Source organism: Pelophylax lessonae (assembly GCF_965119305.1).
Source record: "Pelophylax lessonae genome assembly, chromosome: 6".
Lineage (NCBI taxonomy): Eukaryota > Metazoa > Chordata > Amphibia > Anura > Ranidae > Pelophylax > Pelophylax lessonae.
Genome location: NC_138773.1, coordinates 44,116,313 through 44,142,312, shown reverse-complemented (window position 1 = coordinate 44,142,312; position 26,000 = coordinate 44,116,313). Strand labels below are relative to the sequence as shown.

At 46.9% G+C, this 26,000-nt stretch overlaps 1 protein-coding gene across 1 annotated transcript in view; it reads right to left on the bottom strand.

Annotated features, from left to right (window-relative positions):
- WDR24 (WD repeat domain 24) overlaps positions 1 to 4,581 on the bottom strand; it is a 30,616-nt gene extending 26,035 nt beyond the window's left edge. Inside the window, exon 1 of the mRNA XM_082259947.1 lies at positions 4,539 to 4,581. The gene's annotated coding sequence lies outside the window, so the exon portion shown is untranslated. The remainder of the gene's footprint in view (positions 1 to 4,538) is intronic.
- Between the last annotated feature and the right edge of the window lie 21,419 nt (positions 4,582 to 26,000).

The following is a 26,000-nucleotide window of genomic DNA, read 5'->3' as shown; positions in this document are numbered from 1 at the left end:
TGTCAGGTTTTTATTGCTGTCTGTGCCACAGTTAGGAAGATCCACCCTATGGGGTTGATTTACCAAAACTGTAGAGTGCAAATTCTAGTGCGGCTGTGCATTGTAGCCAATCAGCTTCTAACTTCAGCTTGTTCATTTAAGCTTTGACAATAAAACCCGGAAGCTGATCGGTTTCCATGCACATCTGCACCAGATTTTGCACTCTCCAGTTTTAGTAAATCAACCCTTATGTGTCTTTGTTTATCGATATCAAGGCTGGCAACAGATGGTTCAAATATTGCTGAACCGGCCGTGATTCAAGCTAATAATGGGCAGGCTGAATGTACCAAGTTGACCGATTGAGCAGCTTGGGTACAACCAACCAGCAGGATTCACTAATGATAATCACTGTCTTCTCTCATCGGGGACGGCTTCCCCGCCTGCCCACACCGGGAGAATACAATTGCACGGCAGGAGGGATTCCCCTCTCAACACTGACTGCGTTGATGGGCGAATCGTGTAGATTTCTTTCCTGCAACCCGTGGTTGCAGGAAAGAAATTTGCACCATGTGTGGCCTGCCTATGAGCAAAGGAAAAACCCAAATTTTGGGTTGTCAAGACAACAAGAAGAGAGGTAAAATCTCTTTCAACAGGGACACAAGAACCGTCACTTTGGAGGGATTTCCTCTCACCTCCTGTTTTGGTTATGTTGCAGGAAATGAAGGGAAATCTCAATGGGAAACCGAAGGAAAAAAAATAATCTGATGGGTTATATTAACCCTCCCTTACATGATCCAAAATGAAAAAAAAAAAAAACTTTTGCCTTTAGTTCTATTTTATCTTCTTCCCACCACCAGTACGCATAATACAGTATGTGGCCTCCGTACCGGTGTTCCGTGAAACTGATGAGGGGGTACTACTATGCCGCACTGATAGGTGGCACTGATGGGCAGCACCATCAGTGCCCACAAACCTGCCTAGACGAGCAGGCACTGATAAGGGGGTACTACTATGCCGCACTGATAAGTGGCACTGATGGGCATTGACAGGCGGCACTGATGGGCAGCACCATCAGTGCCCACAAACCTGCCTAGATGAGCAGGCACTGATGGGCACTGACTGGCAGCACTATGGACACTTTTTCACTTTTTTGTAATCAGGGCACTGATGATCAGTGCGCTGATCACCTGTCCTGGTCTCCCCTGTGAGGAGGAGCCGCTGATCGTCTCTCCTCGCCTCACTCTGACAGTGTGAGGCGAGGAGAGCTGATAAATGGCACTTCCTCATTTACATGTGACCGGCTGTGATTGGACACAGCTGATCACATGGGTAAAGAGCAATTTCATTGGCTCTTTACCAAGATCGGGGTCGCGCTGTGTCCGAGTAACATGGCGCGGCCACAATCCCCGCACTGCGGGCGTGCGAGAGAGGCTGTTCCGGTGCGATGTCATATGACGGTGTCTCAGAACAATAGCCGCACAGCTCTGCCGTCATTTGGCGGTGGGCTGGCGGCAAGTGGTTAAAGCAGAGCTCCACCCAAAAGAGGAAGCTCTGCTTATCTGCCTCCTCCCCCACTCAGGGGTGCGACATTTGGCACCTTTCGGGGGGGGGTAGCTGGTTGGGACAGGTACCCGCTCCCACTTATGGGTGATCTCGCCGCAGAAGTTCAGCCCTCCTCCTCCTACCCCAGGCAGCAGCTGCTAGGATCCGGTTGGGCTTGTTAGACCCGCTGTGTAAGCCGTCAGATCTCAGCATGTAAGATTTACTGCTTGGATCACCAGATGAAATCAGACATAAAAAAGCCTAAAAAAAAGCAAAAACAAATGCAGCCATCACATATAGGAATTGGTAAGCTGCAATATAATACAGGTTTGCTTTTGGGTTTAAAACCGCTTCGGTATCTGGCCAACAAAATCCACCAGTGAGCAAACGCTTGACACACCTAAATGTGTGAGCAACATGCGGCTTTGGGCGCATTTTGAGTAGTTGTAAAGTCAGAAGGTTTTTTATCTTAATACATTCTTTGCATTATAATAAAAAGCCTTCTGCGTGTAGCATCCCCCCCCCCCCACAATACATACCTGAGCCCCATCTCTATCCAGTGATATTCACGAGTCCCTCGGCTGTCCGGGACTCTCTCTCCTGATTGGCTGAGACACAGCAGTGGTGCCATTGGCTCCCGTTGCTGTCAAAGTCAATTAGCCAATAAGAAGAGAGAGGGGGCAGGGCTAAATGGCATCTTCGTGTCTGAATGGACACACAGAGCTGTGGCTCAGCTCAGGAGTCCCCATAACAAGCTGCTTGCTGTGGGGGGCACTCAAAAGCAGGGAGGGGCCAGGAGCAGTGAAGAGGAGCCCGAGAAGAGGAGGATCTGGGCTGCTCTCTGAAAAAAAAGGTAAGTATAACATCTTTGTTATTGAAAATGAAAACACAAGACGTTACAATCACTTCAAGCAGCTTTTTCCTGCCAGGAGAAAAAGGCGTCCAAAGGAAAAAAAACTCCACTGTGTGCAGGAAGCCTAATGAATCTTAAAGAGGTTGTAAACCTTCTCTTGGAACTTGTACCTATAGGTAAGCCTTTAACAAGACCTACCTATAGGTACTGTAAATATCTTCTAAACTTGCACCGTTTAGGAGATATTTACTTTTAATGCAGCCGATGACATCATCAGCGCATGAGCTCTGAAGGCATGGCCACCCGTGCCGTTCCTTTAGAGCCCAGTGCCGTGAACGGCGGCCCCCGCGCACATGCGCCATTTCTTTGGGGGAGGGTTTACTTCCTCTTTAACTGTGGGCAGTGGTGTATTTTGGTTTTGTGCTGCCCTAGCTTAGACAAGAATAAAATTGGCCATTCCCCCCCCCCCCCCCATCCGCGGTATACCACTCTTGTCCCTTCCCCCCCATCCACGGTATACCACTTGTCTCCCCCCCCCCCCCATCCACGGTATACCACTCTTGTCTTCCCCCCCCCCCCATCCACGGTATACCACTCGCTTCCCCCCCCCCCCCCATCAGCGGTATACCACTCTTGTCCCCCCCCCCCATCAGCCGTATACCACTCTTGTCCCCCCCCCCATCCACGGTATACCACTATTGTCTCCCCCCCCATCCACGGTATACCACTCTTGTGTCTCCCCATCCACGGTATATCACTCTTGTCTCCCCCCCCCCATCCACGGTATACCACTCTTGTGTCTCCCCATCCACGGTATATCACTCTTGTCTCCCCCCCCATCCACAGTATACCACTGTCTCCCCCCCCCATCCACGGTATTCCACTCTTGTCTCCCCCCCATCCACAGTATACCACTCTTGTCTCCCCCCCCATCACAGTATACCACTCTTGTCTCCCCCCCCCATCACGGTATACCACTCTTGTGTCTCCCCCCCCAATCCACAGTATATCACTCTTGTCTCCCCCCCCCCATCCACAGTATACCACTCTTGTGTCTCCCCCCCATCCACAGTATATCACTCTTGTCTCCCCCCATCCACGGTATATCACTCTTGTCTCCCCCCATCCACGGTATATCACTCTTGTCCCTCCCCCCATCCCCGGTATACCCCTCTTGTCTCAGGGTCTGATGAGGCGTCAGCCATTCACAGTGAACAGCTGAGGCTCCCTCATCAAACCCTGAGGCATGATTTGTCGAAGTGCCACATATGCTCAATGGGGCAGAGGATGGGGTGGCACTGGTGGGCTCTGATGAAGCTGCATTGATAGGCACTGACATGCAGCACTGAAGGGCACTGATAGGTGGTACCGATATGTGGCTCTGATGGGCACTGACAGGCCGCCATGGTGGGGCTGCACTGATGAGCAGTGCCCAGATGATCAGTGTAGACGTCTCCTTACACATTGGCTGGTTACCCCGCTCTCCTCTCCTCTCCTCATGCTGTGACAGAGTGGGGTAAGGAATGCTGATAACTGGGAAGTGTGTTTACATCGTGACCAGCTGTGATTGGACACAGCTGATCATGTGGTAAAGAGCCACTGTGATTGGACACCACTGATTACAAATCAGGGTAAAGAGCCAAAGCGCACCACAGCGGGCACGGTTCTGGGAGGACTTCAATAAAAGCCCTCCCAGAGCTGGAAATCCACGCTGCAGCCGTCAGTCAGCTGTAGTGCGGTCTCCGGAAAAATGTCACCGAAGGCAGAATTTTGTTTTCAACATTTAAAAAGTTTGACCAAAACATTGGCCGCACTTCTGTCACAGAGAATGTCACATTGGCCAGCTGTGACCAGAGAGATCAGGCCATCGGTGTGCGCTCACATAAACTCCCCCCCATGCCCACCCTGTGACATCATCCACATCACTTCACATGGAAGTGAGGGCTCAGGGGAACCCCCTGTTCTGGAAAAAGGACTCTGAGGACCTGACCCAGGGACCCCCCTCATCAGTCCCTGCATGCAATACCCCAGACTGACCAACTACAACCAGAACTCCCCATACACCGCACAGGAGGGGAAGGAACAGCACCCTGCACACCCTCCCATCACCCCACTAACGTTCTCCAGTCTCCTCACCGTCACCCCGCCAACCCGTGCAACTCACCGGCTCTCCCTCTTCACCGGAAACAGCGCCTCTTCCATGTGTTCCGTCACTCTATAGTCCTCCGCCCGCTGCGACCCACCGCGCACAAAAGTTCCGGTGCAGCGGAGTTCCGCCCGTCACATGACCTCCACTGCATGAGTCACTCCATAGCAACTGGATGCAGGATGTCAGCTGTGTGTACAGGAGGGGCTGGGGTGTGTCATACATGGACAGTGTGTACAGGGGCTGGTGTGTGTCATACATGGACAGTGTGTACAGGGGCTGGTGTGTGTCATACATGGACAGTGTTTACAGTGGTTGGGGTGTGTCATACATGGACAGTGTGTACAGGAGCTGGTGTGTGTTATACATGGACAGTGTGTACAGGGGCTGGGGTGTGTCATACATGGACAGTGTGTACAGGGGCTGGGGTGTGTCATACATGGACAGTGTGTACAGGGGCTGGTGTGTGTTATACATGGACAGTGTGTACAGGGGCTGGGGTGTGTCAGTGAATACCAGGGTCCCATATCTCCGTTAGTGAATACCGGGGCCCAGTATCTCCGTCAGTGAATACCGGTGCCCCGTATCTCCGTCAGTGAATACCGGGGCTCCATATCTCCGTCAGTGAATACCGGGGCCCCGGCTGGCTGATATACATTCTCCAGATCCAGACCGGCACCGCTGATAGGGATGATCAGGCTACAAGTAGCGTGCAGTCTCCATTTAATGGAAGGTTTCCTCAAGGCCAGTTAAAGCAATATTCGCTGTGCATAGCGATTGCCAGTAAACTGACACTGGGAGACATTATGGCAATTTAACTAAAAACACATCCTAAAGAAATGTCCACAAATATTAATAACATTTCCACAACAGTGGTAAAGTGTAACAGGGGTCATTCGGCACACAATGACGTCTGCCCATCACGAGCGCCATTTTTAGCCAATATGCGAGCATTACAGCTTCTGAGCCAACACAGATGGGACACCATAGCACCATTCTGAACGCAGCTGCTCTGTCTCCAGCTCTGCACTGCAGTTACCACAGGAGCGTCTCTGCACTCCTCTACTCCGGCCATAGCAAGCATTGGGACATACTGGGGGTGGCTGTCACTTAGGTGTTCTGGCCTAGGCCGACACTGCTCTCAGGTGGGTTGTTGCTTTCCTCTGGGTATGCAGGTGATTTTTAACCCTCAACAAGACATCATGCCATCAGAGAGGTAGATGGGGGGATGATAGGGTTGGCTGCCAAATCCCTCTTTAACCACTTGACCATCACTGGTTTCCTATACCATAGAGATGATCAGAGCCGTTCCAGTCCCTGATTACCTCTATGGTCAGCCAGTGGGACAGGAGAGCCCGAGACATCCCTTCCCGCTGCTTGTAAAAGCAATCCAGTGGCTAATTAGCGGCTAAGATTGCTTTTACAAGAAAGCTGACCGTTAGCTCTAAAAATCAATACCGCCTGCAGGCATCACCCTGGTATGACCACTCAAAATCCAGCTGAAGTGGATAAGGTAGAGAGGACCCCCTGCAAAGTCCACCCTGCAATGGCTCCCCAAAAGATCAGATTTATTCTGAATCCCTGCCTTCATCAGGTCTCAGGGGCACAATCCTCCACTTACCTTGTGTCATGGGAGGAATCGTTTGTAGCCATGAGTGGGTTGCATATTCAGATCTAAGGAGTTGTTAATGGTTTGGAATGTATGGGGCACAAGCATGGGTGCTCCCCTTCCCCTTCTCCTCTCTTGCAAAAGGATGAGGCATTGGAGGAAATCTCTCAGGATGAGCAGGAGGAGGAAATGGAAGCTGTCAAGGATCAAAAATCCTCACAAATGCTTCAGGGGGTCCAGGGCTGCTATCTCAGACACAAAAGACGTTGGTGGGCTTTGCTCCTGTATGTGGTACGCTCTAACCTAAAGTTACTGCTGCCAGAACCCTCTTACCCTAACATCACTAGGTTTGGGTCCTGGCAGCCACCAAACATTTCAGTGCACCCTCACTTACAAGAAGTGATGTATGCCGATCGGGCTTACCTGGAGAAGGTGTTTTCACCACCATAGCACCCCACAAGAAATAGGGCTTTCAGGAGGTTGACCCAGCTATTTGATACTTAAATAGGGCCCTACTGATCCCAGTGGATGAGGTCTCGGTCTTTAACCTTTTCTCTGGCAGAACTGTTTTGCAGTTTTTGCACACATGCTTAGATAATAATTTTAGGCCTGAAGATTACAAAAACCCCCAAAAGATTATATATTTTCTGAAAGCAGACACCCTAGAGAATAAAATAGTGGTAGTTCCAATTTTTTATGTCATACAATATTATAACAAAGGTGTAAATTAATTTTAGGGCACACAAATATTAAATAAAAAACATTAAATTACATAAATTACCCATTTTTTTGGGTAAAATATAAAAGACAAGGTTGCACCAAGTAAATAGATACCCAACATGTCAAACCTTAAATTTGCGTGCCCCCATGAAATGGCGACAAATGGCAGTACCCTATATTTTTCATAGGCAACACATTAAAAGCCCCCTATAGGTCATCTGTTTTAGTATTATGGAGGAGGTCTGGTGCTAGAAACATTGCTCTCACTCCAGCATGCACGGCGATATGTAACCTGTGTATCGCAATCAATGTTTATATGTTTTGGTGTCCTGACACATGCTTTTACGTGCGTATATGTGGGGAGGCCTCAAAAAAAATTTTGAGGGGGGGGGGGGATTTTGTGCTTGGGTGTGACTTAAATTTTTAACTATTAAAAAAATGTTTTTTTTTACATCACATAGGGGACAAAAAGTCCTCTATGTGATGATTTTTTGGTGAGAGGTTCTCTTTAATGAGACATCTAGGGTCTAAAAGACCCTGCATGTCTCCTCTGTGCTCTACTGAATGTACTACAATAGAAATTGCATTGCAGTACATTCTTTCCCATGCTGGCCGGGGACACTGAGAGGCAGACCCAGAAGTGACGTCAAACATGTCCCTTTCTGGGTCAGCAACAAGGTGGGGAGGAGAGCAGATGTGTGTCCTGTCTTCTCCCTCCCCTCTTCTCTGTGGCACCCGATGGGCAAGTGGAGCCTGGGATACATGGCAGGGTGGGGCAGGGGGGGAGAGCCATTGGGGGGGTGTATGGAAACAATCGGGATCAGCGCAGTCCCCCGAATACTTCCACCTGACAGGCAGGAGTCTACTTATCAGACTTACCCACAATCTTGGTGGCCGTAGCCACCAGGAATGTTTGTAACCCCCCCCCCCCCTCCCCATTGTAAGGTCTGTACGACATATGAACCTGGCAGCGAAAGAGTTAAGGACGCCACAGGTTAAAGGCCCTCTTTAGGATTTCCTTCTTTCAGGTAGGAGCAACTCTACAGCCAGCAATACTGTAGCTGTGGTAGGACTTAGCCAAGTACTTAAAGAGGAAGTAAACCCTCCTCTGCAAGTTGTACCTATAGGTAAACCTATGATAAGGCTTACCTATAGGTACTTTAAATATCTCCTAAACATGCACCGTTTAGGAGATATTTACCTTACATGCAGCCAGTGACGTCACTGGCGCATGCGCTCTGAAGGAACGGCCGCTGGTGCCGTTCCTTCAGAGCCCCGTGCCGTGACCGTCGGCTCCCGCGCGCGTGCGTGGGAGTGACGTCACCGCGGCTCCGGCCAATCAGATGGCCGGATGCCGCGATCCCGGAAGACGGGTGACAGGACATGTCGCCCGTCATACAAGTAAGCGGACGGCACGGCGGGGGCTCGTTCTAAGGTAAGTATTTCATAATGAGCTAGTATGCGATGCATACTAGCTCATTATGTGTTTCTCTTTCAGGTTGTAAAAAAAAAAAAAAAAAGTTAAACGAGTTTACAATCTCTTTAAGGCAGCTTTTTCTCAATCTCTTCAGCACAGGGGAACCCTTGAAATAACTTTCCGGTCTCAGGAAACGCCTGCTAAAATATACTATATCTACAACTCATGATACGTTATTGTAATGGTCATTGGGAAGAATTCCAGATCGCTAAAAAGTTTAATGGGAACTTACCTGAGAGGCAGACATTGATCATTGCTCAAGGAAACCCTAGCAACCTCTGGTGGAACCCTAGGGTTCCATGGGACCCTGGTTGAGAAACCCTGCCTTAAGGTCTAGGCGAAGCCTGCGCTGCATTGCAGACAATCTGACCCGGAAGATCCTGCCCCTTAGCATCTCCTAGAAGACTATACGAAAGCCTCAAGTTTCTCATTTGATGCCCTGGAAGATTCTATATGGCTGCCTTCTAAAATGGGCATTATGTCTGTCTACATAAGAAGGATCATATGGTTCAAGTATTGGTTGGCAGAACTTTTCTACCAGGAGAAAAAGCTGCCTTTTTGGGGCGAATGCTTGTTTGGGCTATCTTTTGGCACTTTTCCACTGCAATTACCGGCTCGGCTCTACTCGGCCCTGCTTGGCCCGGTTTGCTTTTCCACTGCTGGTACCGCATGGTACGGTGTTGGAACGGTTCGGTACGGTACGGTACAGTACGGTATGGTTTGCTTTTCCACTAAAGTTAAGTGGTTGGGATAACAACGGGGTGGGTGGGATTCTCTGACCAATCAGTGGCTAGTAGTGACTGCATGCAAAGGATTGTGGGATATGGTACCAGGTATGGTATCTCTTGGAACCACAATCGAGTAGGTACTGTTTTTGAGAGCCGTACCGTTCGGTTCCATGCAGTGGAAAAGCACCATATGGATACCTTCATACAGAAAGTTACTGTGGGGAAGCGCACACTCGTAACTTAAGAAGGTGAAACGGTCAGAAACCAGTGATGCCTTCAGAATCCATGAAGAGTCCCTATTCTTAAGCAACCAGCCTCAGGCTCTAAGTGAAAGTCTACCTCCCAGTTCAGTAAGAATACCTAGATTCCCAAGTCCTGTAGCTCTGGAGGCAAATGCTTCTCACAGTAAAACAGTGGTCCCGTTCTCATGGGTGGTGGAATGCTTACAGGCCCTTGCGGCCTCTTGGATTCTGGAAGTCACAAGCTACAAGCTGAGGTTTTGCTGTCTTCCCCCTCCACACCTTATGCGGTAAAGGGTATCTTCAGATCCACAAAGGAACAGTTTTATTTGGAGCCCTGGAAGGACTGTTGTCCTAAGAGGATATCACTCCTGCGCCGGCAATGCAGAGGTCTCATAGCTTTTATTCCAACCTACTCACAGTTCCCAAGCCCAACAAAGACATTCAGCCTATTCTGGACTTCAAGGGTCTCAACAAGTTCCTAAAAGTACAGAGTTGCAGGATGGAGTCCTTGGTCTGTGATTACTTAGTTCCATCAGGGGGACTTCTAGGTATTGGTGGATGTCAAAGATGCCTACCTTAACGTCCTCATTTTCTGGCCTCATCAAGAGTTTCTGCGATTCGTTCAGCCTTTCCACGACCCAGAGATTGTTTACCAAGTCGTTAGCTTCATTTCTGGGGTTTTCGAGGACTTGGAGTATCCTCATTATGGGATACCTGGATAAGCTGCTGCTCAGGGAGCAGTTGGTTCAGAAAATGGAATCAAATGTCCAACAGACAGGAAAAGTCTTAGAGAGGTTCCATTGGGTGCTGAACCTCTGTCCTGTGATGTACAATTAAGAAATTAAGATGTTTGGTTTGAAGAATATTACAGAACATAGGGATTCCTCCTGTAGCCAAGTGCTGGGCTACAGCAATATTAAGAAGGAAATATTGACATTTATTCTTCTCCCCGTCTACTGAGATACTGATGTTATGCTGCACTATTCTCCTCCGACCAGTAAGGGGAGAGCTAATGCAAAACAAGCTCTTGGACTTCTAGGCAGAGCTCTGAGAATCCTGGGATTTGTAGTTTAAGATGACAGCCATATAATGGTTATACTGAAATGGTTAAACTACAGATCCCAATATGCACTGTGCAGTAGGAGAAGTGGAGATATGATTTTTTATGAAACTGCCAGGGAAAGTTCTTCCTCTTCGCATTGAGGAAGTTACAGGGAGAGTACCTCTGTCTGGATATTCGCCTGCAAGCTGCAAACCATCCCTGCAGAGATGCAAGCCTGAGACTGGAAGTATGGACACCCAGGGGTAGCACAGCATGGCCCACATTGCAGCAACTGCACAGCTGCAGTAGGGAGACCGGAGCATCCATTCACCCACCGCGGATCGCTGGAGACCAAGGGGGCACCAGTTCTACAGTAAGAGGTCACCTCAGCATCCTGGGGACTGATAAGCGGGCTTTTTGCCTATTGCTGATACTGCTAACAAGGACTGAACCACTGAGAAAGCAGAACACCAAGTGTACCCAATCCATACCACACCCATACTGCACTTCCAAACCTAGAATTCACCTATATTGCATTATACCAAACCTTTACCTCATATAAACCACATATACCTTGCACATATGCCAAGACTATATTGTACCTATACTGCATGCAAGTTAAGTGGGACTGTTGTTAAGTGCAACGTTCCTAAAGGGCCCCAACCATAGCCGGCAGAAGAACATTTCAAAGGACTGCCCCACCACTACCATCCTCCTTTTCTTTTGGACATACCCAGTCGGTCTAGGACTAGGGTGACCGCCATAAATTTTCTCTGACAGTATAGTTCTAGAAATCAGTAGATTCAACTTCACTGCTGTACTTGAGGCGGCCTTGCTACTGTTTATGCTGATTAGGATGCCAAATGTCATCGTATGCCTTGTCCCTACTGTTAATCACTTTGTATGCTAAATTGTGTTATTACCATTGTTAATTCATTTTTGCTTGCCTAGTTAGCAACCATACTGGGTGACAATATATTAAGTTTGTCTTTACTACCTGATTTGGTGCCTGTTTTCTTTGATATAACACTACTATTGGGTACTAAGTATTACTTTCAGTGATTTCCTGTGATATTGTATGTTTGTACCCCCAACCTGGTGTGCCAAAGGGGCTGTGGTTCTGGAAAAGGAGGAGGACCTATCCTATCCACCCGCTCCTATGGGGGTAGCGCTACACTCCCCTCTGTATGTTCCTCATTGCTTACTATAAAACTTAAGCTTAGCTGAGCTGGGAAGAGCCATGCCTGGGTGGGAATTCATGCATTTTTCTGACCAGCATCCATTCCCCTGAAGGTGCCAGCATAACCCAAGTGGTCATAAGTATGAACTCCTCTGTGTCCTGTGATGTCCTGTCTCTCTGGTCTGGAATATGAGAGACAGATGGAAGGAGAGAAGGATGAAGAGACGACAGTTGTTATCTGTGTGTAGACAGATTTGTGGTACATGCGGTACTGGCATAAAACAGACTGGAGGGAAGCATCAAGGAAAAGCACAGCATCCTACGCGTTTCTCTGACTTTAGTATAATTCAAGCCTTATGTGGTCTTGAAATTGATCCGTGTATCAAAAACAGCTTCTGTCTGCGCTCTCGTGTTTTGCTGTCTGTCTTTCTGCTGTTTCTCACCCCTTCATTCCAAACTAACAAGTCGCTCATTAAGTTTCAGTGCGTTGCTAGCTTATTCAAATGGGAGATGTTACAGGGGACCCCTTACCTTCTCCAGTGGCATTGCTCCCTCATTGGGTCAATCAACTAAATACTCATCCATGGTGGCTCTTTGTTAGTGTTGGGCGAGCAGTTTGGACCGAGCATAAGTTCGGCCCGAATATCGCTTGTTCCCCCATTCAGCGAACACCCGAATTTGTGGGGAGCTCGGCGGGATGTTGCACAGTGCATTCTAGGGCAATGATTGGCTGAGACAATGCACCTGACGAAGGCTTTGCCCAATCAGGGCACAGAACACTGTCAGGGCCCTGATTGGACAAAGTCATGATGATCATGGCTCAGTGCTCATAGTCCCACCCCACACTATAAAAGGTTCCTTCCCATCGCAACCTTTTACAGTGTGTTGCTGGAGAAAGATAGCTGATAGCTAGTTAGTGTTATTGTAACTGAGTGTAGCGTGTCAGTGTAGTGTAAGTATAGTGTAGTGCAGTGTTTAATAGCATTACATTTATTATTATACATTTTTTTTGGTTGCTGTGTCTTTTTGGTCTGGTATGGATTTTGAGGAGAATCCCCACGCCAATCTAAAAAAAAAAAAAAAGCCCCCCCCCCCAAATCTATACCAGACCCTTATCCAAGAATGCAGCCTGGCAGGCCAGGAAAGGGGGGTGGCAAGCGCCCCCTCCTGAACTATACCAGGCCACATGCCCTCAACATAGGGGGTTGCTTTGGAGAGGGGGGGCTCCAAAGCACCTTGTCCCCAAGTTGATGAGGACAAGGACCTCTTCCCTAAAACCCTGGATGGTGGTTGTGGGGGTCTGCAGTCAGAGGGGTTATTGGAATCCAGATCCTGCCCCCCCCCCCATGTGAATAAGTATGGGGTACCCCTACTACTCAGTCACCAAAAAAAAGTGTCAACAAGAAAAAAAACACACACACACAGTTCTTGACAATTCTTTTATTAAAAAAAAAAAACAAAAAAAAAAACAATATTCTCAGATGTAGATCCATTGTCAATCACAATGCCCACCAAATGGACCCAAAAAAAAAAAAAAAAAAAAAAGCTCCACCCTCGATGAAGACTACCACCATCTGCATGCTCGGCCATCTGACAAAAAAGGTCAGATGCCGTTTAAATAGGTAAGGGACAGAGCCACCTTGTGGCACCGCCCCCATGTGACGTCATCGACGGGGGGTGTGTAAATAAGGGCTCTTTCACACGGTCCCCGCTGAGCCGGCGGATGACAGCTCCGTCTCCGCTTGCAGTGCGGAGAGGGAGGTGTCACAGCCCCCGCTGCTCTCTATGGGGAATCGGATGAGAGCGGACCGCCTCTCCGCTCTCATCCGATCCCATCCGATCTGATCCCCAGGACGGATGGAAAATAGGGTTTCCATCCGTCCGTATTATACGGACAGGATCGGATGCGGATGGCAGCGGGTGTCAGCGGACATGTCACCGCTGACATCCGCTGCTCCATAGGGCTGAATGGGGCATCCGATCAGATCCGCCTAAAAAACTGACAGGCGGATCTGATCGGACCGCCCGTGTGAAAGAGTACCCAGACATCTCAAGTCTCCCGCAAATCGCGGGAGACTCCCGTTTTCTGCCCTGAGCTCACGGACACCCGCAAGCTCAGGGCGATATCCAGGCAAGCTGTGAAGCCGAGTGGAAGCAGCTGAGCTGTCAGTGTGACTCACTCTGTGAGTCATCCTGAGCAGCTCCGTGCAGTGAGACAGAGCCACTACTTCTGCCTGTGAGAGGAGGAGGGATGCAGAGGAAGCAGCAGCTTTCTCTCTACTCCTGACAGTGAGCCATGTACTTCAAAATAACAGGAGATAAAAATATTCAGCACTACAGCAGTTGTCCATAGCAACCCCTTCACTGATGTGTACTGAGAGCACATGGAGCTTCTGGAACATGTAGACCTATGGTAAAGTGTACCTGTAGACATTCTTCTTTTACATTTTGATGAAGGAATAAAACTTCTGCCATAGTCATTTTTTGTGGTCTATGTGCCTCTGGGGAAATGTACCCATTATTCCACTACCAGAAAGCCAACAGGAAGTCACTGTGCTTTTCCTGAAGGGAGGGGAATTACCCATTACCTAGAGATGCACTGTAAAGTACATAGTTAAATTCAAAACGTTTTTTTTTTTTTTGGTAAACCTCTTCTGTATACTAATTCCATTTCATTTGATCATCCTTTAGTTGTGCTAAATTAGTGCGGGGGGGGGGGGGGGCACGGCAGCGCGGGAAGAGTGCGGCGGCACGCGCGGAGGGATTCAGCGGCGTGGAGTGCCACCTCCCTGAAATGAGCAGAGATGTATAGTAACGAAGTAGAACTACTTAAGTACTGTACTTAAGTACCGAAATGCGGTATCTGTACTTTCCTAGAGTAGAATTTTTTTCTCCTACTTCTACTTTTACTTCACTACATTTTTTCGATGATTTCGATACTTCTACTCAAGTATTTTTTTTTTGTGCTGCATAGTTACTCGTTACTTTTAAAAAAATTACCACTGCCAGAACAGTAGATGGCAGGTTGCATAAAGCTCAAAATAATGTGTATAATGTCATTTGTAAATCAGCGCATACGAAAATAAAGGCTGTGTATAATAAAAGCTGCTATACCAAATCTTTCCGATAAAAAGAAAATATGAAACAAACAAATAAATGGTGCTACAGCGCTTAAAGTGCATCAAGAAACTACTAACAAACACAGGTTAATCATTTGAATAAATCATTTGAAATAATAAAAAACAATATGATGTTCATACTTTTGACTTCTTTCTTTAATAACTACATAACACAGTACTTGTACTTCTACTTTCAGTACTTGAGTAGAAATTTTTTTTCAAAACTACTGGTACTTTTTACTTTTAGTACTTAAGTAGCAAATTTTTTGAAAAAACTACTTGCAATACTTAAGTAAAAAAAATGTTGAATACTTTAGTACTTCTACTTAAGTAACTTTTTCTGCGAGCACTTCCACTTCTACTCAAGTAATTTTTTGATCGAGCACTTGTACTTTTACTCAAGTAGAAATTTCGAGTACTTTATACAAGTCTGGAAATGAGTTTTTGCAGGTTGGGATGTCTGAGTACCTAAGGGTCAATATCATACTGAAGACAGAGAATATACATGCCAGCATGGCAAGCTACATTTTCCAAACAAGAGGCTTGCAGTGGAGGCTTATGGAATTCTCTTGCGACAGGATTCTTATCATGAAATGAAAAATAGACTGAATGATTTCGTTAGTTTCATTCATCCACACTCTCTTCTCTTTGGCACAGGAATTGACGCTTACAGCTTGATGTGAAATTTCATCTGATGTGCAGAATATGGACATTTATTGCAGAGAAGGGTTGCAGGTACATTTCTTAGTAAAAGCAGTAAGAAAATATTTTAGTGATATCAACTGTACGTAAGATATAAGTGATAGAGAGAGAGATAAATTGACAGAGATAGATAGAGAATGATAAATAGCTAGACAGACTAACTGATCAATGGATAGATAGAAAGACAGACAGACAAACCCGGGAACTCAGCACAGGGATGGTGGGAACCCCTCATAATGGGCACAGCAGGTGTACAGACCGGGGAAGTCGGCACAGGGATGGTGGCAACACCTTATAATGGACACAGCAAGTGTTAAGACCCGGGAACTTTGCACAGGGATTATGGAAACCCCTTACAATGGGCACAGAGGGTGAACAGACCCAGGAACTCAGCATAGGGATGGTGGAAACTTCTCATAATGGGCACAGCAGGTGTACTGACCTAGTAACTCAGCACAGGAATGGTGGGAAACCCTCATAGTGGGCACAACAGGTGTACAGACCTGGGAACTCAGCACAGGGATGGTGGGAACCCCACATAATGGGCACAGTAGGTGTACAGACCCAGTAACTCAGCACAGAAATGGTGGGAAACCTTCATAGTGGGCACAACAGGTGTACAGACCCTGTAACTCAGCACAGGGATGGTGGGAACTCCTCATAATGGGCACAGCAGGTGTAGAGACCCAGCAAATTGACACAGGGATGGTGGGAACCTCTCAAAGTGGGCACAGCAGGTGTTCTGACCTTGAAACTCAGCACAGGGATGGTGGGCACCCCTCATAATGGGCATAGCAGGTGTACAGACCTAGGAACTCAGCACAGGGATGATGGGCACCCCTTATAACGGGCACAGCAGGTGTTCTGACCTGGGAACTCAGAACAGGGATGGTGTGAACCCCTCATAATGGGCACAGCAGGTGTACAGACCTAGGAACCCCTCATAATGGGCACAGCAGGTGTACAGACCTAGGAACTCAGCACAGGGATGATGGGCACCCCTTATAATGGGCACAGCAGGTGTTCTGACCCGGGAACTCAGAACAGGGATGGTGAGAACCCCTCATAATGGGCACAGCAGGTGTACAGACCTAGGAACCCCTCATAATGGGCACAGCAGGTGTACAGACCTAGGAACCCCTCATAATGGGCACAGCAGGTGTACAGACCTGGGAACAGCCTCCACCACACACTAAAATATCAAATGTGTGTGTGTGCTGACCTTTGGCTACTCTTACGCATGTCCATCTCATGCCTATACCAGCAGATCTGGCTTCATGCCAGACACGAGATTGATGATTTATATTAATATTCCAGAAGATAAATAATTGGCAGGAAGTTTTGAGAAGAGAAAATCTCTGTATTCTTTGCCGCTGATATGCCGTATCGTTAGTCACGCTTCATGGAGACATTGTCAGGTTCCGCTGGCGGTGAGTCACTCCTGTCGTGACGCACGGCTCGCAGTCACGGCAAGGTGAGGGGGGGACGCCGGTGGAGGGGACGTCAGGTGGGGGGGTGGAAAGGCTGTCACTTTCTCTACGTGTCCCCCAGACGTCTGTCACCTATGTGGGGAGCAGATGGGATTGTTTCACACTGGAGAATCCCTCCGAGGCAGCAGAGGAATGGAGTGTCATCATCCTGTCACCAAAGTCACATCAGAAGTTCTTTCTGCACCTTTTATTAACCTGTTCCCACCCAGGCCAATTCTGACATTTCTCTCCTACACGAAAAATCTGTATTTTTTTGCTTAAAAACTAAGAACCCACAAACATTATATCTAGAGAATAAAATGGCGGTCGTTACGATTTTTTATGTCACATGGTATTTGCGCAGCGATATTTCAAACACAATTTTTTGGGGAAAAATATACTTGAGTGAATGAATAAATTAATTTTAATGGAAAAAACACAATATATAACAACATTTTTTGGTAAAATATAAATAGATGATATTGCCCCGAATAAATAGATGGCTAACATGTCAAAAATTGCACACGCTCAATGGTGCAAAACTACGGCACTTAAAAATCTCCATAGGCGACGCTTTACCATTTTTTTTTTTACCGGTTAGCAGTTTAGAGTTGCAGAGAAGGTCTAGCACTAGAATTATTCCTCTCTCTATAACGTTAGTGGGGATACCTGACATGAATGTGCGAACATATTTTACATATGCGAGCGCGACCTACGTATGCATTCACCACTGCGCGAGCACGGGGGGGCAGAAGCGCTTTAAAATGTATTTATTATGTCATTTATTTGTATTTTTACACTGTCCCTTTATTTTTTGGACCACTTTTATTACTATCACAAGGGAAGTAAACGTGTGAAATAAGGCATGACAGCTCCTCTTTATGGAGACCCCAGATATCGTCTTTACCCTGAAAAGCATGAGATCAAAAAGAATAAGGCATGACAGGTCCTCTTTAGACATCTGGGGTCAATCGCCTCTACCCTAAAAGCATGAGATTAAAAAGAATAAGGCATGACAGGTCCTCTTTATGGAGACATCTGGGGTCTACAAGACCCCAGATATCGCCTTTACCCTGAAAAGCATGAGATCAAAAAGAATAAGGCATGACAGCTCCTCTTTATGGAGACATCTGGGGTCTACAAGACCCCAGATATCGCCTTTACCCTGAAAAGCATGAGATCAAAAAGAATAAGGCATGACACTGTCCCTTTATTTTTTGGACCACTTTTATTACTATCACAAGGGAAGTAAACTTGTGAAATAAGGCATGACAGGTCCTCTTTATGGAGACATCTGGGGTCTATAAGACCCCAGATATCGCCTCTACCCTGAAAAGCATGAGATCAAAAAGAATAAGGCATGACAGCTCCTCTTTATGGAGACATCTGGGGTCTACAAGACCCCAGATATCGCCTTTACCCTGAAAAGCATGAGATCAAAAAGAATAAGGCATGACACTGTCCCTTTATTTTTTGGACCACTTTTATTACTATCACAAGGGAAGTAAACGTGTGAAATAAGGCATGACAGGTCCTCTTTATGGAGACATCTGGGGTCTATAAGACCCCAGATATCGCCTCTACCCTGAAAAGCATGAGATCAAAAAGAATAAGGCATGACAGCTCCTCTTTATGGAGACATCTGGGGTCTACAAGGCCCCAGATATCTCCTCTACCCTGAAAAGCATGAGATCAAAAATAAAAACCTCGATCTCTGCTTTCCAGGGGGGAAAAAAAAGGCACCTGCCAGAGCCAGAAGTGATGTCATGGTTTCATGTTCAGCCTCCCAGGATCATAAAGATGGCCAGGGACCATCCGGTCCATGGCCAGCTCTATGGTAACCCACTGCCAGATTAGATCCTAGGCTCTCTCATCACATGGGAGAGCCCACAAAGGCAGAGGGAGGGGGTAGGGGACATAAAAGCAATCCAGCGGCTAATCAGCACACATAATCATGCATCTTAAAGCTGATGCTGAGCCTCCATGATAGAAAGACCTAAAATTCAATGAATGAAAGGGGTGAGCCAGTGAGGGAGGAAAGAGCTAGATGATAGCTCCCAGTGTCACGCCAGTGTTGGCAGGGAGGGGAGTCGTCACAGTCTGGGCGGCAGTGGTCATGGACTGTGACGCCTCCCCTCCCTGCGAACGCTGGCGTGATGCTGGGAGCTATCTGTGGCCGAGCTAGGGAACTCTCTTGAGATTGCTATTTATGCCACTACAATGGAGAAATGCATTTTTCATGAGGTCCTCTATTGTGCCCTGGTGGTCAAGGACTATACTCCCACAGTTCCCGGCTTAGGCATTCCCCAGGGGTCTGCTGTCCATAACATCATGTGTTGTACTTAGAGCTGAGTTTTATACATAATGCATCTGATCCTGAGGAAGTGGAACATATTCCATGAAACGCGTCGGGCTTTTAGGATGCATTTTCTCCACGACAATCATCTGATTTTTTTATAATGAAATCTTTGCTAGTTGTTAAATAAGAATGTATTGTTCTAACATGTCAGCTCTCATATTTCATTACTACAATATGTGGTGTGATCCAACTGTACCATCGATGAACTCTTTTCATCACCTGTATGCATCATTGCAATCATGTATCCCTTGTTATTTGTTTATGAACCTTTTAATAAAATCCACTTTTAACACACTGTAATTATTTTTTATACTGTACCATGCTGCAAATCTATTAGACCATTTTTTACGCTTTACTATGTACCAGTTGTCCTCACGCACCTCATTTAAAGTCCCAATCTCCCCCTTTTTTTCTCCTTATAGGAAGAAATAATAATTTAATGGGACGATGACAATTAAGCCAATTGGTGTCGAAATCCAGACCCTTATCTGGGGGTGAGCCGGTCCCTGGAAGTTCGATCAGCCGACTATTCCAGCTTTCCAGTGCCTGCAGAGTCCTCCAGCAGATATAACTATGTGATTTTTTTTTTTTTTTGTGGAGGTCTGTGATTGGCTGGGAGCCAGTGACGTCAGGCAGAGCCCGGGGTCTTATTATTCTGGTCAGTGCATCACTGTGACGTCCGCCTGTCAATGGCTATTCATAGAGGGGTCACCGAGCTGCTGGCTCTATAGAGGGAGGTGAACGGCAGACTCCTATTTTTAATCTCCTAATTGCCTGACCAGACGACCCGTGCCTTTAAGGGTGAGGATGAACAGCAACACTCAGCATGATCGGGTCGGCTTGGGTTATTAGAGAGCCGATAAATGTATATTATAATGGGGTTTATATAGGAGAGCAGCAATGTGATTGGCTGACTATGGAAAGATTTTACATTCACAGAGAAGATATTTAAAGTGACGGTACTCTGAGCATTACTGCAAAGCTGGCCATATACTGTACAGGTAGATCGTCGTACGAATGTTCGCATGAAACATCTCATCAGTACATTCCATGCCAATAGAGAGAGAAATGTAATTCCTTTACTTTTTGGATTAGAGGATTTTCCACATACGCTGTTCGAAATTTGTTTGTTCCCAGGGCCATCTTTAATATTGATTGGTCCCCGGGCAAACCTTTTCTTGGGCCGCTTCCACCACCCTTGCAATTTCCCTCTTACATTACACAGGCTCCCCTCTCCCATAGTACCCCCATTATTACACAGGACACCCCACCCCCATACTACTCCCCTATCATTACACAGGACCATCATACCACATTCTACCCTCATTATTGCCCAGGACCCCCTCCCCCACACTACCCCCATCATTACATAGAACCCCCTCCCCCATACTACCCCCATCATTACATAGAACCCCCTCCCCCATACTACCCTCAGCATTACACAGGATCCCCTCCCCCATACTGCCCCCATCATTACACAGAATCCCCCCCCATACTACCCCCATCATTACACAAGACCCCACTCCCCCCATACTAACCCAATCATTACATAGGAACCACCTCCCCCATACTACCCTCATCATTACACATAACCCCCATTACCCATACTACCCCCATCATTACACAGGATCCCCTCCCCAATACAGCCCATATCATTACACAGAATCCCCCCCACCCATACTACCCTCATCATTACACAGAACCCCCTCCCCCATACTACCCCCATCATTACACAGGATCCCCTCCCCAATACTGCCCATATCATTACACAGAATCCCCCCCCCCCCCCCATACTACCCTCATCATTACACAGAACCCCCTCCCCCATACTACCCCCATCATTACACAGGATCCCCTCCCCAATACTGCCCATATCATTACACAGAATCCCCCCCCCCCATACTACCCCATCATTACACAAGACCCCCCTCCCCCATACTAACCCAATTATTACATAGGAACCTTCTCCCCCGTACTACACTCATTATTACACAGAACCCCCTCCCACATACTGCCCCCCCCCCCCTCATTACACAGGATTCCCTTCTCCATACTATCCCTATCATTACCCAAGATTCAACTTACAACATCTGCAGGGGATCAAATAATTTTTTCCCCCACTGTACTACCCCCATCATTACACAGGATCCCCTCCCCTATACAGTACTACCCCCATCATTACACAGGATCACCTCCCCCATACGACCCCATCATTGCACAAGATCCCCCTCCTTCATACCATCCCCATCATTAAACAGGATCCCCTCCCCCATACAGTACTACCCCCATCATTACAAAGAATCTCCTCATCCATACTACCCCATCGTTGCACAAGACCCCCCTCCTTCATACCACCCCTATCATTAAACAGGATCCCCTCCCCCATACAGTACTACCCCCATCATTACACAGGATCCCCTCCCCCATACAGTACTACCCCCATCATTACACAGTATCGCCTCCCCCATACTACCCCATCTTTGCACAAGACCCCCCTCTGCCTCCTTCATACCACCCCCATTATTAAACAGGATCCCATCCCCTCCCTCCCTCCACAGACTTCTGCATTTGCCACTTGCCCGATGAAGGGGTCCTCCCTGGCCCCAAAACGTTGCCTTTATTTATCATGCGACCACAAAAATAAAGCTTTGCACCCATTTTGAGGAGTCCTTGTTGTATTAGTGACATTTCTTCACTTTCATGTGTCCAAAGTCACATGACAAGTCATACAAGTTGGAATGGAGCCTTAAGAACTAAGAATAAATGGCACTGCCACACATCTGCAAAAGAGCGGAACGTTTCCGCGAGAAAGAGAGCAATTTTGCTCACGTTCCCACAACGCACAATTATGAACCTACAGAATACAGACGGCACCTCAGTCTCATCGGATTGAGGTAATATATATTAGCTTGAAGGTGAGTACAGTATCAATACGCTTACATGTTTTGGCCAAAACGCGTAAGTGTGTGGCTGCTACACTCACCTTCAAGCTAATATATATTATCGCAATCCGATGAGACTGAGGTGTCGTCTGTATTCCATTCTGCAAGTTGTAGGTCGAGTGTTACAGCCGACGCGATCAGCCTGGGCACCGGTCTTCTCCACTTCTACATGGAATCTCGGTGAGGGCGTTATGATACGAATCAATTTTATTTAAATTGATTTAATACGATTTAATATGAACCTAGCTTTAAAGGTGGAGCTTTTTTTTTAATAAAGATAATAGTTGCTGTATATAGTGACCAAAATGACTTCATGCATACTTGTAAAGCTGGTAAAAGGTCTCATACCTGTGCGTTGTTAATGCCCTGTAAGTCCCCGTTCACACATATGCCATGCTGGAACCCTGCGAATCCACTGCAGGTTCCCGCATCACACTCAACTCGCAGGCATTTCACACTGCCATATGCAAATCACTGGGGGTGTCAATACAAAGTTAATGACACCCCCAGATCAGTTCGCATATCGCAGTGCAAACTGTCAGTTCGCACTTGAATCGGATACCATAGTTGTGAACACCCATTGAATCCGATACTGGGGTGGACCAATAAAAGGGTCCTGTGGGAGTTTGGTCTGAATGCGATGCGAATTCAGCCATACAATCTGTATGGCTGAATTTGCAATGCACAGACATCGCATGTGATTTTCAGAGCAGTGAGCTCCGAATCACATGCGATGTCTGACATCACATATGTGTGAACCTGCACTGAAACGCCAGTTTTAGTGTTGATTGGAACACGCAGCAATGTTTGTAGCGCAGCCTGTTGCATTGCCGCTCATTTAGAATAGCACCCTGGTGCACTAAGAAAGCGCACATGCATTGCAACACACAAAAGCGCAAATATGTGAACAATTTGTGCGTCACATTAACCCCCCCCGGTTCACACTAACGTGATTTGCATAGTTGCCAACATTTGAAAAAAGGGACACTTTGCAGCACAGCTATCAATTACTTACCACACCCACTTCTCTGAAGCTCCGCCCATTCTGCATAATTAATATCCGCCTGCTTATCAGATTATAGGGTCTACTTCATAAAGAGAGAATTACAGGAATTTGAAAAGGGAATTGAAAACTTGAGGCCAAAGTAGCAGAGTTGGAATAATTCTCCCATTCAGATGCACTACTTCTACCTAAAGTTTAAAATTCTCATCACAATTCCCTGCAATTCTAAAGTGTCAGCTTGTCAGAAGGTGCTCTGCCTCCCCCTGCTGGCGAATTTCGGAAAGTGCACCATGCTGACACCCTGCCTCCGGTGACACGTTAAATTTGCGACAGGCGGGAAGAGTGAGCGGGCACCCAGAGAGAGACAACCTGCTGCCAGAACTACAACACCTAGCTTGTGTGAAACAAAATTTTTTTTTTAATGATTTACATTGTCCCTGATTAACAGGGACAATGTAAATTACCCAGGACAGGCTCCTATTTGCCGGGATTGTCCCGGGAAAAACGGGAGAGTTGGCAGGTATGGATTTGTCGTGCATCTGCTGTCACACTGCATCGCACAACAGTGGAAATCCCATTATTCTCTATGGTACCTGTTCATATCAATGCAATATGCTGCAGTGTGATTTTTGAAAAGGCGCAGGTGCTTCTTTTGGTGCGCTTTGAGCCATAAAGACTAAAAAAGGAGCTCCTGAAAAATGCACATACATGCGTTTTGGTGCTTTTTTATTTTTTTTAGTGTTCCTTTTTCCTTCTACAAAAATGAATAAAGTGTGGGAAAAAAACAAATAAAAAAGTGATTGCACATAAAAACATGCTACAAAAACACATTGAAAAATGCACGATTATGCATCAGCTCTAGTCTTCAGCGTCTTTGGTGCTCTACAGCCTATTCAACATGTGTTGAAACATGCGTGTGTTAAAGTAACGTGCACTGGTGTGAACGGGGCTTATGGCTACTGCAATTGTCAGTCTCCCATTTACAGCTGTGCTATTTGTCGCGCTTTTCTCATTATTGCACGGCAAGAGGAGTCCCATTTATTGTCTGTGGAGGCTGTTCACACCTAGGCAATGCGTTTCTGTGCAACCTGGGAAAAAAAATTAGGACGTGGCATTTGTACATTCTAACGCACTGAAATGCATCACAATGGCCTGCAGCGCTTTGGTGCATTTTTTGCACTATAGACTTCAATAGGAGTGCGTGAAAACCGCATAAAAACGCATGAAAACCTAAAAATTCAAGCGCAGAAGTGTGAACCGGGCCTAAGCGGGCAATCGGCTGGCCATCTGTACCTTGAAAATTGGCCGTTCCCTTATCCACCAGCCTAAATGTGCGCACTAAGCCGAAGGACATTCCAATTCATTCCCTCAATTCGTGGCAGGAAGCCCAAGTGAACTAGTTAATGCAACACGCATACACAATGCAAAAATGTGCGTTATTGAAGTGTATTTAAAAACAAAATACGCAAGTGCACTCTTTTGCGTGTGGTGGTGTGTTGCCCGTTCTATTTAAAATGCGGTGAATGAACCTTAAACATTATCACAGAGCACACAACCTAAAATCTGTAACTCGCGCTTCTGAAATGACCCCATTCGCCAAGGCGCTCCATGCTTTTGGCCACTAAGGGGTTAAACGGATTAGCCCTCATAAAGCCCGCGCTGAAACTGTGGCTTCCCAGACAAAGCCAGGCGCTGAATTATTCATGCTCACAGCTGACTGCGGATGGACGTGAGCCCAAGAGCTTACACTTGTCAGCGCCTTTCAGCTTGCTATTGTGCCGGTCGCAGTCCCCGCCATGGGCGACGCTTGGCAGCATCAAGTTTTACCGCGCCTGTAAAAGCCGCCTCTGGTCTTGGATGCGCCACAAGCGACTCCATGCAGAGAGAGCAGGCTGTAATCCCCGGCTGAAAACAATTGCGCCTATCCCGGGATGGCGGTGTACGCGGTGACCGCCATTCCCCAGGCTTAGATAATATTACAGCTTAGGAACATTGTGACAACTTGCATGTGACACTCTTATCTCTATTAAACTCCAATAGAATGGATGTTTTGAGGAGACCCAGCAGGGAGGTTGAGGGGGTCAGTGGATACAGACACATCGGAACAAAGGCTTCCCACTGAGGCACGCCATGGAAACGCCCGGATTAACGCTATGAATAATTAAATCATGAAAAATTGCCAACAAACGCTTTTATTCAGGCCGGCTGGCATCACCTGGGTTGCTGGTGACCCCCCTGCTGTTGGCTATTTATTGATGTCCCGGTGGCAGTGACAGGTTTTCATTAAGCCACTTATGTGTAGCTGGGTATTGTGCGCTCGGGGCGGCCATAGACGAGCAGACAGGTGTGGGGAGATCCTAAAAAGGAGAGAAGATCAGATTGGGTGCTGTAAACCCAACTGAAGCATCTGATAGGGCTTATCGGGAAGTCCAAATAACACTGAAAAGTGAAGATATGGGTGTAACTATTTTAATTGACTGTCATTTTCAGAGTCCTTATGCTGTAAAATCCATGGGATTCAAAAATGGAAAGCCTAGCCCTGGGGCCTGGGCTGATCCTAAAAAATTAAATTGCACCTCCCCAGCAGATGAAAAATATAAAGCAAATTTTGTCTAGTATTGTAGGATGGGGCATAGGAGTATAAAAAAATGAGTGCAGCGCAACAGGTATGCGAATATAAATAAATGCACAAAAAATAAAATACTAATAAACGATGCTACAATTAAGTATACCACATTTTTTATATGCATGTGAAGAAGACTACTCGTTGATCTATTAACGATCCACTGGACTCAGAAACAACAAATATCACTGTGAACAAAATTCAACAAACATCTAAAAAGTCCCATTCAGGGCTGCTGTTAGAAATCCCTGGGCCCCTATACAGT